Source organism: Oryctolagus cuniculus, chromosome 15, assembly GCF_964237555.1.
Source record: "Oryctolagus cuniculus chromosome 15, mOryCun1.1, whole genome shotgun sequence".
NCBI classification, from domain to species: domain Eukaryota; kingdom Metazoa; phylum Chordata; class Mammalia; order Lagomorpha; family Leporidae; genus Oryctolagus; species Oryctolagus cuniculus.
Window position 1 is genome coordinate 85,072,117 of NC_091446.1, and position 17,843 is coordinate 85,089,959.

General features: G+C 50.4%; 1 long non-coding RNA gene across 5 annotated transcripts in view; it reads right to left on the reverse strand.

Moving 5' to 3' along the window:
• Positions 1-17,843, reverse strand: part of LOC103345532 (uncharacterized) — a 44,370-nt gene that overhangs the window by 2,760 nt on the left and 23,767 nt on the right. For 2 of the 5 annotated variants that reach the window (XR_007915939.2, XR_011382630.1), the window contains exons 3-4: positions 5,234-16,930; positions 3,833-4,071 (exon numbers count right to left, since the gene is read on the reverse strand). This is a non-coding gene — a long non-coding RNA (uncharacterized lncRNA). Of the gene's footprint in view, positions 1-1,786; positions 3,574-3,832; positions 4,072-5,233; positions 16,931-17,843 lie in introns of those variants that run through there. The other 3 variants (XR_007915936.2, XR_007915938.2, XR_011382631.1) reach the window with 3 other exon arrangements.

Sequence of the window (17,843 nt, forward strand, 5' to 3'; positions counted from 1 at the left end):
GCGCAGTGGCGTAGTGGGTAGAGCTGCTGCCTGCAGTGCCGGCATCCCATTTGAGCACAGGTTCAAGTCCTGGCTGCTCTACTTCCAATCCAGCTCTCTACTAAGGCCTGGGAAAGCAGTAGAAGATGGCCCAAGTCCTTAGGCCCCTGCACCCACAAGGGAGACCTGGAAGAAGCTCCTGCCTGGCTCCTGGCTTCAGATCAGCACAGCTCCGTCCATTGCAGTCATCTGGGGAGTGAACCAGCAGATGGAAGACCTCTACCTCCCCCCTCCCTCCCCTCCTTCTCTCTCTGTGTAACTCTGACTTTCAAATAAACAAACAAATCTTTAAAAAAAAAAAAAAAAAAAGATGCCCCGAGTGCTTGGGCCCCTGCCACTCACGTGGGAGAACTGGATGGAGTTGTTGGCTCCTGGTTTTGGCCTAGCCCAGCCCCAGCAATTGCAGTTAACTGGAGAGTAAACCAGCAGATGGACGATCTGTCTCTCCCTCTCTGCATTACTCTTTCAAATAAATTTTGAAAATTAAAAAACTAAATAAAACCATAATGAGACACCACTATATTCACCCACTTAATACTAAAAAGACAAAAACATGAGTTGGTATTGTGACACAGTGGGTTAAGCTGCAGCTTACAACACCAGCCGAGTGCTGGTTCGATTCCTGGCTGCTCTGCTTCTGATCCAGATTCCTACTAATGCACCTGGGAAGGCAACAGATGATGGCCCAAGTCCTAGGGCCCCTGCCACCCGCGAGGGAGACCCATGTGGGAGACCTGAGCTCCTGGCTTCAGCCTGGCCCAACCTTGGCTGTTGTGACCATCTGGAGAGTGAACCATTGGCTGGAGGATGTCACTCTTTCTGTCTCTCCTCTCTCTGCCGCTCTACCTTCCAAACACATACACATTAAAAAAAAAAAAAAAAGCACAGAAAATGGAATTAAAAGTTTATTTAAAAAAACCAAAACACCTCTTTCTGTCTCTGTCTCTCCTCCTCTGTCACTTTGCCTTTCAAATAAATAAAATTTTTTTTAAGATTTATTTATTTATTTGGGCCAGCGCTGTGGCTCAATAAGCTAATCCTCTGCCTACGGTGCTGGCACACTGGGTTCTAGTCCCGGTCAGGGCGCCGGATTCTGTCCCGGTTGCCCCTCTTCCAGGCCAGCTCTCTGCTGTGGCCCGGGAGTGCAGTGGAGGATGGCCCAAGTGCTTGGGCCCTGCACCCCATGGGAGACCAGGAGAAGCACCTGGCTCCTGCCTTCGGATCAGCACGGTGCACTGCCCGCAGTGCGCCGGGCCCGGCGGCCATTGGAGGGTGAACCAACGGCAAAGGAAGACCTTTCTCTCTGTCTCTCTCTCTCACTGTCCACTCTGCCTGTCAAAAAAAAAATAAATAAATAAAAGATTTAGGCCAGCGCTGTGGCTCACTAGGCTAATCCTCCGCCCTTCAGCGCTGGCACACCGGGTTCTAGTCCCGGTCAGGGCGCCGGATTCTGTCCCGGTTGCCCCTCTTCCAGGCCAGCTCTCTGCTGTGGCCAGGGAGTGCAGTGGAGGATGGCCCAAGTGCTTGGGCCCTGCACCCCATGGGAGACCAGGAGAAGTACCTGGCTCCTGCCATCGGATCAGCGCTACGCCGCCTGCAGCGCACCCACTGCGGCGGCCATTGGAGGGTGAACCAACGGCAAAGGAAGGCCTTTCTCTCTCTCTCTCACTGTCCACTCTGCCTGTAAAAAAAAAAAAAAAAAAAAAAAAAAAAAAAAAAAGATTTATTTATTTATTTGAAAGGCAGAGTTATAGAGAAGCAGAGAGAGAAAGACAGAGAGAGAGAGAAGTCTTCCATCTGCTGGTTCACTCCCGAGTTGGTCATAATGGCCAGAGCTGCGCTGATCCAAAGCCAGGAGCCAGGAGCTTCTTCTGAGTCTCCCACGTGGGTGCAGGAGCCCAAAGCCTTAGGCCATCTTCCACTGCTTTCCCAGTCCATAAACAGAAAGCTGGATCAGAAGTGGAGCAGCCAGGACTTGACCCAGTGCCCATATGGGATGCCGGCACTATAGATGGCAGCTTTACCCCCTATGCCACTAGCACTGGCTCCTAAATAAATAAATCTTTAAAAATAAATAAATAAAAAGCAGAAACATAAAACACCACTAGCAATACCAAGTGACAACTGGGCTGTGATGTGACAGGCCCTCCTCCACAGAAGGATTCTACTATCAAAGTAATTGCGGGGTAGGTATGTAACACACATGCCCCAGATTCAAATGGCCTGGCCCATGTCCCAGCCACTCCAGTTCCAATCCAGTTTCTTGCTAATGTGCACACCAGGAGGCAGCAAATGACAGCGCCAGTACTTGGGTCCCTGATGCCCCTATGAGACACCCAGGTGGAGCTCTGGGTTTCTGGTTTCAGCCTAGCCTAGCCCTGGCTGTTGTGGGCATTTGGGGAGTAAACGACTGAATGGAAGTTCTGTCTCTCTGCCCTTCAAATAAAATGAAAATAAATTTATTTAAAGATTTTTATTTTTATTTACTTGAAAGGCTGAGTGACAGAGAGAGGGTTGTGTGGAGAGAGAGAGATGATCTTCTATCCAATGGTTCATTCCCCCAGTGGCCTCAACAGATGAGGCTGGGCCAGGCCGAAGCCAGGAGCTCAAAACTCCATCCGGGTCTCCCACGCAGGTGGCATGGGCCCAGGTACTTGGGCCATCTTACACTGCTTTCCCAGGCACATTACCAGAGAGCTGGATAGAAATGAAGCATCCAGGACTCGAACGGGTACTCTCATATACTTTGCGATAGCACCAGCCCTGGAAATAAATTTAAAAATTAAAAATAAACCTATGTGCTATGACCCATCAGTTGCATTTCTGGGGTTGTAGCCTTTAGAATCGAGGGCCACGTATACCAAAAAGCATGCACAAAAATCAAAATCAGAAAGAGCTCATGGGCCAGCACTGTGAAAGCCACTGCCTGCAGTACTGGCATCCCATATGGGCGCCAGTTCGAGACCGGCTGCTCCACTTCTGATCCAGCTCTCTGCTATGGCCTGGGAAAGCAGAAGATGGCCCAAGTCCTGGGGCCCCTGCACCCATGTAGGAGACCTGGAAGAAGCTCCTGGCTCCTGGCTTCACACCGGCCCAGCTCTGGCAGTCACAACCATTTGGGGAGATGAACCAGTGGATGGGAAGACTTTTCTTTGTCTCCCTCTTTAACTACACCTTTCACATAAAAATAAATAAAAAAATTTTTTAAAGGAGAAGCAGGGGCTGGCGCCGTGGCTCACTTGGTTAATCCTCTGCCTGCAGCACTGGCATCCCATATGGGCGCCGGTTCTAGTCCCGGCTGCTCCTCTTCCAGTCCAGCTCTCTGCTGTGGCCCAGGAGTGCAGTGGAGGATGGCCCAAGTGCTTGGGCTCCTGCAGCCGCATGGGAGACCAGAAGGAAGCACCTGGCTCCTGGCTTCAGATCGGAGCGGCACACCGGCCGCAGCACGCCGGCCGTAGCAGCCATTTGTGGGAGTGAACCAACGGAAGGAAGACCTCTCTCTCTGTCTTTCTCTCTCACTGTCTGTAAATGTACCTGTCAAAAAATAAATAAAAATTTTTTAAAAAAAGGAGAAACAGCGCTACATACATTGATAGCAGAATGCACATGGAAAAAAGCATGCTATTGCTACATGTAAACACAGATGATATGACAGACATAGGGTTGAAACAAAGAAGTCAGACATAAAGGAATGTGTGTGTGTGTGCGTGTGTGTACGGCATGATTCTATTTATATGAAGTTTAAAACAAAACAAAGCTAATATATGATGACAGAGATCAAAATAATGCTTACCCTCAGGTATGAGTGAGTAAGAGCAGTCTTGGAGATATGCAGAAAATGTCCCTTATCTTGACCTCGGTGATAGCTATCCACGAACAATTTATCAGGCCAAGCACTTGGGATTTGTGCATTAACAACCTGAAAGACAGGAGCCTTCATCACTGCGCAGATGTGCAGGAGCTGGTACAGGGCAGCAGCGAGGGTGAAGACCACGTGTGCACTCAGGCGACAGCCTGGCTGGTGAGAACATTCTACAGGAAATAACGGAGAGGCCTGGCGGTAGCAGGTAACAGCTAAAGTGCTTGGGTCCCTGACGCCTACATGGGAGACTCACATTGAGTTCTGGGCCCCTGGCTTTGGCCTCGCTGAGCCCAGGCTTAGCTGTTGTGGGCATCTGGGAGTGTATTCGTGGACAAATCTTTCTCTCTCTGTTTCTCAAATAAATAAAGTAATTACTGCTCCACTTCCAATCCAGCTCCCTGCTAATGTGCCTGGGGAAGCAGTGGAAGATGGCCCACATGCTTGGGCCCCTGCACCCAGGTGGGAGACCTGGAAGAAGCTCCTGGCTCCTGGCTTTGGATCAGCTCTGCTCAGGCCATTGCAGCCATCTGGGGAGTGAACCAGCAGATGGAAGACCTCTCTCTCTCTCTCTGCATGTTTGTCTCTCTCTCTCTCTAACTCTGCCTTTCAAATACATAAATGTTTTTTAAAAATCAACAATGAATTAACACAAGAATGGATAGTTTGGGACAAGCATTTAGCCTAGGGTTAAGTTGCCCGTGTCCCATATTGCGGTACCTGGGTTCGATACCCAGCTCCAGCCCCGGTGCCGGACTCCAGCTTCCTGCTAATACAGATGTGGGGAGGCAGCAAGGATGGGTCAAGTACTTGTGAGAGATCTGTACTAAGTTCCCAACTCTACTTCAGCCTGGTGCCGTGCTGGCCATTACGGGCATCTAAATGGGGAGTGAACCAGCCAGTGGTTTGTCTTGACTCTTTCTCAAATTAAAAAAATAAATAAATAGGGCCGGCGCCGTGGCTCACTAGGCTAATCCTCCACCTTGCGGCGCCGGCACACCGGGTTCTAGTCCCGGTCGGGGCGCCGGATTCTGTCCCGGTTGCCCCTCTTCCAGGCCAGCCCTCTGCTGTGGCCAGGGAGTGCAGTGGAGGATGGCCCAGGTGCTTGGGCCCTGCACCCCATGGGAGACCAGGAAAAAGCACCTGGCTCCTGGCTCCTGCCATCGGATCAGCGCGGTGCGCCGGCTGCAGCGGCGGCCATTGGAGGGTGAACCAACGGCAAAAGGAAGACCTTTCTCTCTCTGTCTCTCTCTCTCACTGTCCACTCTGCCTGTAAAAAATAAATAAATAAATAAAAAGAAAAAAAAATAAAATAAATAAATAAACACAACTCACCTGCGAGCCAGTCATTTTCCTATGCTCTTGAAGCACCCTCTAGAGAACTGGGAAGCGGGGTTGGCACCATGGCACAGTGTGTTAATCCTCCACCTGCAGTGCCGGCATCCCATTTGGGTGCTGGTTCGAGTCCCAGCTGCTCCACTTCTGATCCAGCTCTCTGCTATGGCCTGATGGAGGACCTCTCTCACTGTCTGTAATCCTACCTCTCAAATTAAATAAATAAATAAATAAAAAAGCCGCGTTGGCAGCAGCTGCTGTCTTTGATGGAACTCTTGAGGAAATGCTGCCCCCGGGTGGGCCCCTAGTGGCTGGGGTGCCCTGGACGGTCATCCGTCAGATCGGGCTAATAGGGGATCCAGGAGCTCTCTCCTGCACCCCGGCTTTCCGAATCTACACCATCAGCCTGGAGGAAGCACCTGCGTCTCTCAGAGCCACCCGCGGGGCGGGTTCCTGGAGATCCGCGAACAGCAAGGAACCCGCGGGGCCCAAGCGAAGAGGCGGGGTTTCTTTACTCCAGACTCCTGGGCACACCTGTCAGTCACCTCCAGCAGCCATGCGCATCTAAGGGGCTGCTGTCCGCCTCTGCGCTAAGCCCTGGGGCGGTCTCCCTCCTCCAGGTGGGCCTCCTGGTTCCCTCCTCAGCCCGGCTAGGTCCCCTTGGTCACTCCCTGTGCCTAGAGTTGGTGTTTTGAACCCAGGACGCACGGGCACTGGGCCATCTGAGGGGACCCCACAGAGCCCCGAGGTAAAAACAGGGGCCCAGGTTATCGTCTGCACCGACGGCCACGGGAGCGGGGCGTGACGACACAACCAGGGCGTGCACAGAACCGGCTTTCGGGGCGCAGGCGGATGTGCGGAGCGCCCAGGGCGAGCCGTCCCCGCGGCCGCCACCAGGGCGCGCACGTCCTCGGAGCGGGACGGCGCCTCACGTCCTCGGCGGCGCCGAGCCGCAGCTGCCGGGGCTGACCACCCGAAAGCTGGGCTCCAGGAACCCCGCCCCGCAGCCCCCCAGACCCGGTGGAGCCGACCGCGCCCCGTGCTTGGCGCGCCAAAACCAGGCCGCGCATGCCTCCCTGGTTCCCGCGCAGCGCGCGTCGCGAGCTCCCAAGGCGCCGTTTCCCATCAGGCTCCGCGGCGGGAGCCTCGCCCCGGCGGGCGGCGGGGCTGCGCTGCGTCCGCCGGGCCGACAGGGGGCGCCTCAGGCGTTTCTCCGCGGGCCAGAGCGAGCCAGAGGTCGCCCCCAGGCAAACCTCAAGAAGCAAACCAGATGGCCGTAATCCTGAACCATCCATGCCGAACACGAAAGCTGTCAACGAATAAAATAGACACGACTGAAAGGAGAGAACGGCTGTTACACAGGGCCTCACCCCTTTCAGATGGCCGGCCTTAAAGGCAGAGGGCGTGACAGACACCGGAGGGCCCCCTTAAAATTCCTGCTTCCTCAGGGAGCTCCTGGGCGGGGTAACTGCGCTCTGGCCTTGATTGACCGCAAGCCCCTCCAATCAGCACTTGCCTCGCCAGCGTATGTGCCCGCACCCGCCTACCAGCCTTAAAGGCAAAGCGTCCCTGGCCGGCGTGGGGGAGGCGAGCTGGAGTCCGCGCCCCTGGGTGGCTGGCAGTGTCGGCTCGTGACGCGGCTACTGCAGCGTGTGGTCTCGGACGACGTCTTTTCGTTAAGATAATGTCAGCTCTGTTACGGAAATTTTCAGATCTAACACGTGCGGGATTCCGTCCACACGCGGAAACGCCTCAGCTACAGTCCATGTTTATTCATAGTCTACCATCTTTGCGCGTGTGTGTTTAATTTGTGTGTGTGTTAATGTGTGTGTGTTTGCAGTAAAGCCCCAGCGTAAGAACAAACTACTACATGGTAATACCAGGTCACCGCTGGTGAGCTGGACGGTGATTCTGGAAAAGCAGCTAATAGCAAGTCCACAGGCACAGCTCCCGAGTTGTCCCGCGAACGTCTTTATGGAAGTTTTGTGAAAACGTTTGAATCTAAAAAAAATTAAAATTTTTTATAAATGGATTTTTTAACACCAGGATGCACCAAAATCAACATGTATGAGGACTGTGGAAGTGCAGGCTTGGCAAGACTCACTGGTAATAATAGAGTATTAATTTGTCCATCCGAGTGAGTGTAGACAGAATGCAGTCTTACTATGAATAGAAATTTAAATTCTGTTCTGTTTCTCCTAGCATTTTACAGGCGGTTCTCTACCGGCTGAACTGCGCAGTGCATCAACATCCAATCCTATTAAAAGATCCATATTCGTTGCCGAGTTATCAGTTTTTAGGCACAGCATTAATACTTGATGAATACCCGAGTTAGCTGGTTAAGAAAAAAGGCGGACTTTTAACAACATTAAAATACTTGTAGCACAAGTCAGCAGATCATTCCCAGAGGTCTCCAAGCATACGACAATTTATGAGAGTGACAAGTAATGGAGTTAAAATGCGTGTGCTTCTCAAAGGAAACTATATGTAGTGATAACACTGCCCTCAATTTACCCTCAAGAATATTGTGGAAATCCGTGATCGTTCCTACTGGTTTTCAAAAGCACTGCGATAATTTCCTGATGCCACACTTTGGGCATGGCACACAACTTTCAGATGCTTCTTCCCATGGTTTTAAACTGGCCGCGTTTCAGTTCCCGAGCAATGGAACGGGCTAAACTCGAGAGGCAGCCCTGCGCTTCGCGCCGCTCTGTGTGCACGAACGGCAGCCCCGCGGTTTCAGTAACAGCAGTCCGAGGCCACGATTCAGATGTCAGCTCACCAGGGCACCGAGTGACCGCCTCAAGTGCAAGCCTGGCTCTCGGCTCTCCAGTCTGGTCACCGCCGATCGCCTCTCCCAAAGACTGTTGCGTAATTCACGCAGAGCCGGCAGCCGCTGCGGACCTGTGCCGGCCGCCTGCCTCCTGGACGTCTGAACCTCCGCGCCCCAGCCCCCTCGAGCCTCGTCTCTCACAGTGGCGCCTGCCCCGCCCGGGAGCCCTTTCCCCTCAGATGCCGGCCGAGAGAGCTCATGCTGCCAGGAAAGCTGGCTGCGAGATCCGCCGCACCTGATGACAAGCCCGCCGAGCACTTACTGAAAAGGATTTAACAGTTCTGGATCCATCCCTTGAATACTGTAAGGATCCATAGCCGTGCAAAAGGCTCTCCAAATGGATTCCAGAGATTGGTTTATGGTTATTTATCTTAGTGCAAAAATCTTTGGAATCCATGTGGAGGAGATGCCACAATTTCCTGCAAACTGCATGTTACGAGAAAACTATGCCCCTCGAGGCCGGCGCCGTGGCTCGCTTGGTTAATCCTCCGCCTGCAGCGCCGGCATCCCATACAGGCGCCGGTTCTAGTCCCGGTTGCTCCTGTTCCAGTCCAGCTCTCTGCTGTGGCACGGGAGACCAGTGGAGGATGGCCCAAGTGCTTGGGCCCTGCACCCGCATGGGAGACCAGGAGGAAGCACTTGGTTCCTGGCTTCAGATCAGCGCAGCGCACCAGTCATAGCGGCCATTTCGGGGGTGAACTAACGGAAGGAAGACCTTTCTCTCTGTCTGTCTATAACTCTACCTGTCAAATAAAAAAAAATAATTAAAAAATAAATAAAAATAAAACTATGCCCTGAAGGGTCTCTCTCAAGGACCTCAGCATAAAGCCTCTGCCTCCAGGTCTCAGGCAGAGGGGCAGAATCTTAACTGCCAGCCAGCAGACCCAGCTGGCCTGATGACATTGATCCTGGCCAACCCTTGTGACACCACACTTCCTTTCCCTACCCTCTCATTCTCCCTCTGAAATGTCCAATCTCCTCATGAATGGAGCTGTCAGCTCTTTCCCTACTGTCTAAAGTTACTGAACAAAATGCTTGCATTGGGGCCAGCAGCATAGCTGGTAAAGCCTCTGCCTACAGTGCTGGCATCCCATATGGGCATAAGCACCGGTTCAAGTCCTGGCTGTTCCACTTCCAATCCAGCTCCCTGCTGGCGTGCCTAAGAAAGCAGCAGATGGTGGCCCGAGTGCTTGGGCCCCTGCACCCACATGGGAGACCTGGAGGAAGCTGGCCCCTGGCTTCAGACTGGCCAAGCTCCAGCTGCTGCAGCCGTTTTGGGAGTGAATCAGCAGATGCAAGTGCATGCTCGCTCTCTCTCTCTAACTCTGCCTTCCACCTTTCAAATAAATGAATAAATCTTTTTTTTAATGTTTACACTGCTTTTTTTTTTTAAGGTATTTATTTGAAAGACATAGTTAACAGAGAGACAGATCTTCCATCCACTGGTTCACTTCCCAAATTTCCGTAACAACCACGGGTGCCTGGAAATCCATCCAGGTCTCCATGGTTGGCTGCACCCCCAAGCACCTGGGCCATCTTCTGCTGCTTTCCCAGGCACATTTAGCAAGGAGCTGGATTGGAAGTGGAGCAGCCAAGACTCCAAATGGCACTCATATGGGATGCCTGCATCACAGATAGCTTAACTCCGATCCACGCGCCAGGCTCCCAACTGCTTTCAGTAACGTCTGGCTGTGTCTGCCTTTGACATTATCCTGAACCTGAGAGACAGATTGCCCACCCACGAACTGGTTTGTCAAAACGGATGACAAACCCCACCCCATGCATGAAGAGAGGACCGGTTTATTATGTACTCACACAGAAAGACTTTCTGGGGAGAACAGGGGTGGCTCCCACACAAGTCCAAAAATGGATTGAGAGCAGAGAAACTGGCTCCACTAGGGAGATTACTGTGGTAAAGGAGTGGGTGGAAGTGAGGGCTGCACCATGCATGCCAGGACCTGTGTGCGGCTTTAACTTCTCTCCCGGGCCCCTACCTGGGCTTTCCTATCATCTGTCCGGATGCAGGGCAGAAAGGAAGTGAGACTGGTAGGAGTTGAAAGGTGGCTATTGTCAGACTCCCTAGTGCATCAAGCCATTTGACAAAAAAGAAAAAAAAAAATAACTGGCCAACAAACATGGCATTGCAACAAATAAATTCAAGTGAGAACACAGGACATGAAGTTCAAAATGACCGCAGATGGAGGAATGCAAGAAACAGCTGGCTGGGGACACGGGACATTGTCATCGTGGTGCAGAAGACCCCAGAGCTGCTACCCATGAGTGCATCAGCAGGAGAGGAAAAGTGACCCTGACAGGAGGTTCCAAAGGAGAAGCTGTTCTCCCGTTAGGTCTCTCCGCTCCAAGTCACCATGTGTTCGTCCTGTAGCCAACGCCCTACAGGTGTGTTGATGTCCAGTTTCAGAGTTGTAGAGGTTTGTGCTCTTGACTCCAGCTCAAGGAATTGGCTATCCACATGGGAGGCCTGGATTGAGTCCGCAGCTCCCATATTTGGCCCTGGCTCAACCCTAGGGATTGTGGGTATTTGGATGAACCAATGGATACGAGCTGTGTGTGTGTGTGTGTGTGTGTGCTTTCAATTTTTTTTTTTTTAAATTTCAGGGGTGTCTACAAACTGCACACATGAAAAAACTGAAAACTGTCCCTCCCCCATTCAGTTCTTAGAGAATGGAGTCACGCATTCTCCAGATGTGTTTTTCACCTGTCACATATTGCTGCCTAACGAATTACTCATAGCTTAGTGCTCAAAAACCACAAATATTGATTCCCTCTTACCATCTCGGAGGGGCAGGAGCAGCGTGGCTGGGCAGTTCCAACCAATCTGCCCATGAGCCTAGCTCTCAGCTGGGCCATAGGACAGCACCCAAGATGGCTCCCTCCCTCCCATGGCTGTTGGCACGGGTTCAACTCCCTGCCATGTAGGGCATCTCAAGATGGTAGCTTGCTTCCCTACCGGCAAGCAATGCAAGAAAGACAGAAGCCACAGTGCCTTTATTATTATTATTATTTATTTAATTATTTGAAAGTCAGAGTTAAACAGAGAAAAACAGAGCGAGCGAGCGAGCAAGCGAGTCAGTCTTGCATCTGCTGGTTCACTCCCCAATTGGCTGCAACGGCTGGAGCTGCGGCGATCCAAAGCCAGGAGCCAGGAGTTTCCTTCAGGTCTCCCACGTGGGTGCAGGGGCTCAAGGACTTGGGTCATCTTGTACTGCTTTCCCAGGCCACAGCAGAGAGCTGGATCAGAGAGGAGCACCCGGGACACGAACCAGCGCCCATATGGGATGCCAGCACCGCAGCCCACAGCTTTAACATACTGCACCACAGCACCAGCCCCCACAGCGTCTTTTATAACCTAGGACAGAAGTGACTGTGCCATCGCTTCTACCACATCCTGTTCATGACACAGGGGACATAGGCACAGTGTGGGAGAGGACTGTAGAAAGGCACAGATACCAGCAGGCAGGATCACTGAGGGTGGGCACCGATGACCCAGAAGGAAGCTAGCTGACCGTGGCCGTGGTGGTGCCGTCCTCTGTAGGGTACGACTGGGACCATGAACTTGTGTGTGTGCGTGCAAGTATGTTTCTTTGCACTCATCCCTTTATCTGTTTTGCTACATTTTTCCTTCATTCTTGCCCTTGAAAATATGGTTTTGCTCTTCAGGTTCAAAAATGGTTCATTTTTTTAGTTGGGAGTACATTCAACAAGTTCCAGGTTTGGTGGGGTTTACTGACTTTTGTCCCTCTCCCAGTGTGAGGACTGCAGGTTCTGTGAGAGATGGAGTAAGTTACTCTGTGTTTGTAGTACTTTTTTTTTTTTAAGATTTTTATTTATTTATTTGAGAGGCAGAGTGGGGGGTGGGCAACAGATAAGTCGGTCTTCTATCTTCTGGTTCACTCCCCAAATGGCAGCAACAGCTGGGACTGAGTGAAGCCAAAGCCAAGAGCCAAGAGCTTCTTCTGGGTCTCCCATGCGGGTGCAGGGGCCCAAGCACTTGGGTCACTTTCCACTGCTTTCCCAGCCCATAAGCAGAGAGCTGGATGGGAAGAGGAGCAGCCAGGACACAAACCGGTGCCCATATGGGATGCCGGCACTGCAGGCAGAGGTTTAGCCCACTATGCCGCAGTGCCAGCCCCACTGTTTTTGAACACAGGGGCACGGTGGGGCACAAGGCCTGCGGGACAACAGAGAGAACGCGTTCGTCCTGGCCCCAAGATGGGAGGCCACCGTGCTCTGGGAACCAGAGCTTCAGGAAACCACATGTCATAGCTGGATGGCAGATGGGTAAACACAGATAATACTGTCTGGTGCAGCACAGAACCCATGTCTTCTGTCATCTAAGATGCTATGGTCCTCTCATTTCTGTACATCTTGAAGCAACTATTTAAAATGGGAGGGGCTGGCGCTGTGGCATAGCGGGTAAAGCTGCTACCTGCAATGCCAGCATCCCACATGGGCGCCAGTTCAAGACCCTGCTGCTCCACTTCCAATCCAACTCTCTGCTATGGCCTGGGAAAGCAGTGGAAGATGGCCCAAGTCCTTGGGCCCCTGCACCCATGTGGGAGACCCAGAAGAAGCTCCTGGCTTCAGATCTGCAAAGCTCTGGCCATTGAGGCCAACTGGGGAGTGAACCATCAGATGGAAGACCTCACTTTCTCTCTCTGCCTCTCCTCTCTCTGTGTAACTCTTTCAAATAAATCAATCTTAAAAAAAAAAAAAAAAGGGAGGCTATTTTGCCCGGTGGTCTCCAGTCTGCCTCGAGATGAGCTATACTGTGGTTCTGTAAATTCATACTCAGGGCTATGTATGAATTCTGTACATTCCTATTCATACAATTCTGGATCATGCACCTGCATGGGAGACCTGGAGGAAGCTCCTGGCTTCGGATTGGCCCTGCTCTGGCCATTGCAGCCATCTGGGGAGTGAACCAGTGGATGGAAGACCTCTCTCTTTCTCTCTGTTGCTGTAACTCTTTCAAATAAATAAATAAATCTTTAAAAAAATTTGAGACACGACTTCACACTCATTAGGTTATTATTCTCTCTCTCTCTCTCTCTCACAAACCACCAGTATCATTGAGGATGTGGAGAAATCAGAGCCCTTGTGCCTTGCTGGCAGGAACGTAACGGGATACAGCCACTGTGGACATTACAGCCGTTCCTCACACAAAAATAGAATTAGCATGTGATCCGGCAATTCGACTTCTGATCCAGCATTTACCCAAAAGAATTTAAAAGCAGGGACTCTGAACAGATACCTGCACACCTATATTTATCGCAGCGTTATTCACAATGGCCAAAGAGGTGAGGGCAATCCAATCCAAGGGACCACCAACAAATGAGTGGATAAACAAAATGTGGTTATGTCTGCCCGGTGGAGGTAGGGGAGAAAATGCTGAGTCATGCTACGACTGGAGTTACCGTGACACTAGGTGAATGACACCAGTTAACAGATGAACCAACCCGGGGTGTATGTGAGTCCAGCCAGAACAGTAGGCTGGCGGTGGAATGCTGGTTTCCAAGGGCTAGGGAGAGGAGGAAGTGAGCAGCTGTTGGTGGTGGGGAGGGGTTTCCCGTCTTGCCTGAGGGGGTTCAGGGAGACTGTTTACACAGCAGGGAATTCACTTAACCCTGCAGAACCGGACCCTTTAAAATAGGATGGCCTATTTTGTTATGCATATCTCACAATTTAGAAACAAAAGTCTTCTTAGAAGTTCTGCACAGGGAAGCTGCTGGGTCAGACTCCCACAACAATGTGCCACACTTACACATGGCCTAAACAGTGTCCATATTTTACCACAATGAAAGAAAATAATTTCAGCATAATAAAGAGCAAGCATTTGGCACTGCAGTTAACTGGCCACTTGGGCCAGCTATGTCTCCCCTGCTGGAGTCCTGGCTGCCATTCTTCTGACCCAGTTTCTTCCTGCTAATGCCCATCCTGGGATGCGGCAGATGACACAAGTGCTGCAGTCCTTGCCACCCACATAGGACACCCAAACCATGTTCTGGGCTCCTGGCTTCAGCCTGTGCCCGCCCCCACCCCGCTACTGTGGGTATCTGGGGAGTGAACTAGCAAATCAATGCTCTCTCTCCATCTGTCCGTCTGTCTTTCAGTGAAAAAAAAAAAAAAAAAGGAAAAAAATATATATGCTAAACATTTTTTAAAAATAGGAGCCAGCACTGTGGTATAGGTCAAGTCTCTGCTTGCAGCACCAGCATCCCTATGGGCCTCGGTTCAAGTCCGGGTGCTCCTGTCTTTTACCTGAATGTCAAACAAAACTGTGCTTAAAAACTGCCAGAGACAGACCACTTTGAGGGAGGTGGATTTTGCTCTCTTGGAAGCCCCCCACCCATGATGCTCTGGCTGGAGGTCTTTGAGTCTAAACTTACCTTTTAAATCTCTGCTTCTCTGCTTGGAAATTCTTCCATGTGAGAATCCAGGTAATGATAATTTGTCCCATAACAATATCATAAATAAGAGCATTAAGGAATGCATTTAGTGACTTAAAAAACAACAAATGCTGACATGGGGAAAAGGAATTTTATTTATTTAAGGTATACAAGTCTCATGCATTTCATATAGATTTAGGAACATAGTGATACTTCCCGCCCTATCCTCCCTCCTGGTTCCTGGCTTCAGATGGGGGCAGCTCCAGCCATTGTGGCCAATTGGGGAGTGAACCATTGGATAGAAGACCTCTCTCTCTGCCTCTCCTCTCTCTGTGTAACTCTTTCAAATAAATAATTAAATAAAAAAAAAAGTAACTCTGATACACTATGGGTGGCAATGTGAATTAGTGCAGCCAGTAGGGAGGACATTGTGTAGGGGCCTCAAAAACCCAAAGATAGACCTACCATAGGACCCCTCCACCCCTCTTCCAAAGGAAACAGGAAGCAGCAGATACCAGCACACCCACCCATGTAACTTGGTGTGCTATTCACACCCGCCAAGGTAGGCAATCAACCTGGTTTGCCACCAGCAGGTGAATGGACAAAGAAAATGTGGCATATATACAAAATAGAGTAGGTTTTAAATATGTAAAATCCTATTATTTTTAGCAAAATGGATGGAACTGGAAGACATGTTAAGGGAAATAAGTCAGATTCAGAAAGATAAATACTGCATGTTCTCCCTTGGATGTGGAAGCTAAAAAGGAGAGCGATGGGCATTCAGTGCATGTGGGACCTCAATCCTGTATTTTTTTAAATTAATTTATTTATTTTTTTGACAGGCAGAGTGGACAGTGAGAGAGAGAGAGAGACAAAGAAAAAGGTCTTCCTTTGCTGTTGGTTCACCCTCCAATGGCCGCCGTGGCTGGCGCGCTGTGGCCGGCGCACCGTGCTGATCCGATGGCAGGAGCCAGGTACTTATCCTGGTCTCCCATGGGGTGCAGGGCCCAAGCACTTGGGCCATCCTCCACTGCCTTCCCGGGACACAGCAGAGAGCTGGCCTGGAAGAGGGCAACCGGGACAGAAACCGGTGCCCCAACCGGGACTAGAACCTGGTGTGCCGGCGCCGCAAGGCGGAGGATTAGCCTAATGAGCCACGGCGCCAGCCTCAATCCTGTATTAATAGGGCCTGGGTTCGAGTCCCAGCTGCACTCCTAATTCCAGCTTCCAGCTAAAGCGCCCCTTGAGAGGCAGCAGGTGATGGCTTAAACACTTGGGTCTCTGTAGAGACAGGAGAAACTGGATGGAGTTCCTGGCTCCTGGCTTCAGCCTGGCCCAGCCCTGTGGCAGCCAGGTGGGGAGTGAAGCAAACGGAAGGCATCTCTCTGTCTCTCTCAGCCTTTCAAATAAATAAAAATTTTAAATCGATCTGGATGTAGAACACAGATTATCAAAGCTTGAGGAGAAGGGAAGGGGATAGAGGGATAATGGGGACAAAAATACAGATAAACAGACAGAATTAGTTGTAGTATTTATTCCACAGCACAGTGGGTGAACCATAGTTCACAATAACCTCATATATATTTTGTGAAAAAACAGAGAAGCCAGACTGTTGCAACACAGAGTGACAACAGAGAGGGAAACATAATTTATCACTACACATCTGTTGAAATACCATTAGGGCACAGTGGGTAACGCCACCACCTGTAGTGCCGGCATCCCATATGGGTGCCAGGTTCTAGTCCCGGCTGCTCCTCTTCCAGTCCAGCTCTCTGCTGTGGCCCGGGAGTGCAGTGGAGGATGGCCCAAGTGCTTGGGCCCTGCACCCACGTGGGAGACCAGGAGGAAGCACTTGGTTCCTGGCTTCGGATCGGCGTAGCTCTGGCCGTAGCGGCCATTTGGGGGGGGGGGGGGGTGAACCAATGGAAGGAAGACCTTTCTCTCTGTCTCTCTCACTAACTCTGTCAAATAAATAAGTAAATTAAAAAAAATTTAAAAAAAAAAAGAATAGCAATAGGATACTGGAGTAAAACATAATGCAAACGTGCATTCAATAAACTGCTTATCATAAGCAGAACCATTTGTCTGTGAAATTTCTTCCTTGAATTCACGGATTCTCTTTCATTCTTTCAGACATAGCAATGCTGTCAAAATAAAAATATGTGAGTTGAGGCCGGTGCTACAGATAAATCCACCACCCGCAGTGCCAGCATCCCAAATGGGTAGTGGTTCCAGTCCCAACTGCTCCACTTCTGATCTAGCTCCTTGCTTATGGTCTGAGAAAGCAGCAGAAGATGGCCCAAGTCCTTGGGTCCCTGCACCCACGTTGGAGAGAGACCTGGAAGAAGCTCCTGGCTCCTGGCTTTGGCCTAGCCCAGCCCTGGCCATTGCAGCCATTTGGGGAGTGAACCAGCAGATGGAAGATTCTCTTTCTGCCTCTCCTTCTCTGTAACTCTGCCAAATAAATAAATAAATATTAAAAAAAAAAAAAAAAAAAAAAAAAACATGAGCTACACATGTAATTCTATGTTTACAGTGGCCACATTCAAAGTAAAAAAGAAAAGATAACTAATTTGAATAATATATCTTATATATAATATATAATATTCGAAGCATTATCACTGCAACATGTAGTAAGTATAAATGATTGAGGTACTTTATGTTTTTTTTTAACAAGTTATTCTTGTATTTGAAAGACCAAGTGATAGAGAGGGAGAATTTCCTTCTGGTCATTCACTCCTCAAATGGCTGGGCCAGACTGAAGCCAGGAGCCAGGAACTCCTTTCTCCCACATGGGTGGCAGGGACCCAAGCACATGGGCCATCCTCTGCTGCTTTTTTCCCAGGTGTATTAGCGGGGAGCTGGGTCAGAAGCAGAGCACCTGGGACTCAAAGTGGGGCTCCGATATGGGATGCTGGTGTCGCAGGCAGTGGCTTAACCACTGCACCACTTCGGCCCCTGTATCTTTCTTACTACACAATTTTATCCCATTGGATTTTACAAGACTAGCAAGTTTGTGGAGCCTGTTTCTGAATCTGAAAAAATGAATACAAACACTGACTTTATCAGGCTGACAGGAGGGTTAGATAGCAGGAACAAAGTACTGCAGCAATGTATACCCAGCAGGTGCTCACAAATGACAGTTCCATCCTTTTCCCATTAATCTTCACAACTACACCGAGCAAAAGTTAAAATTTGTGAGTAAAGGAGAAAACTGCAATGCAAAAATAATTGACAGGGGCCAGCCTTGTGCCACAGAGGATAACCTGCATCCCACAAGGGCAATGGTTCAAGTCCCAGCCGCTCCACTTCTGATCCAGCTCCCTGCTAATGGCCTGGGAAAGCAGCAGAAGATGGACCAAGTGTG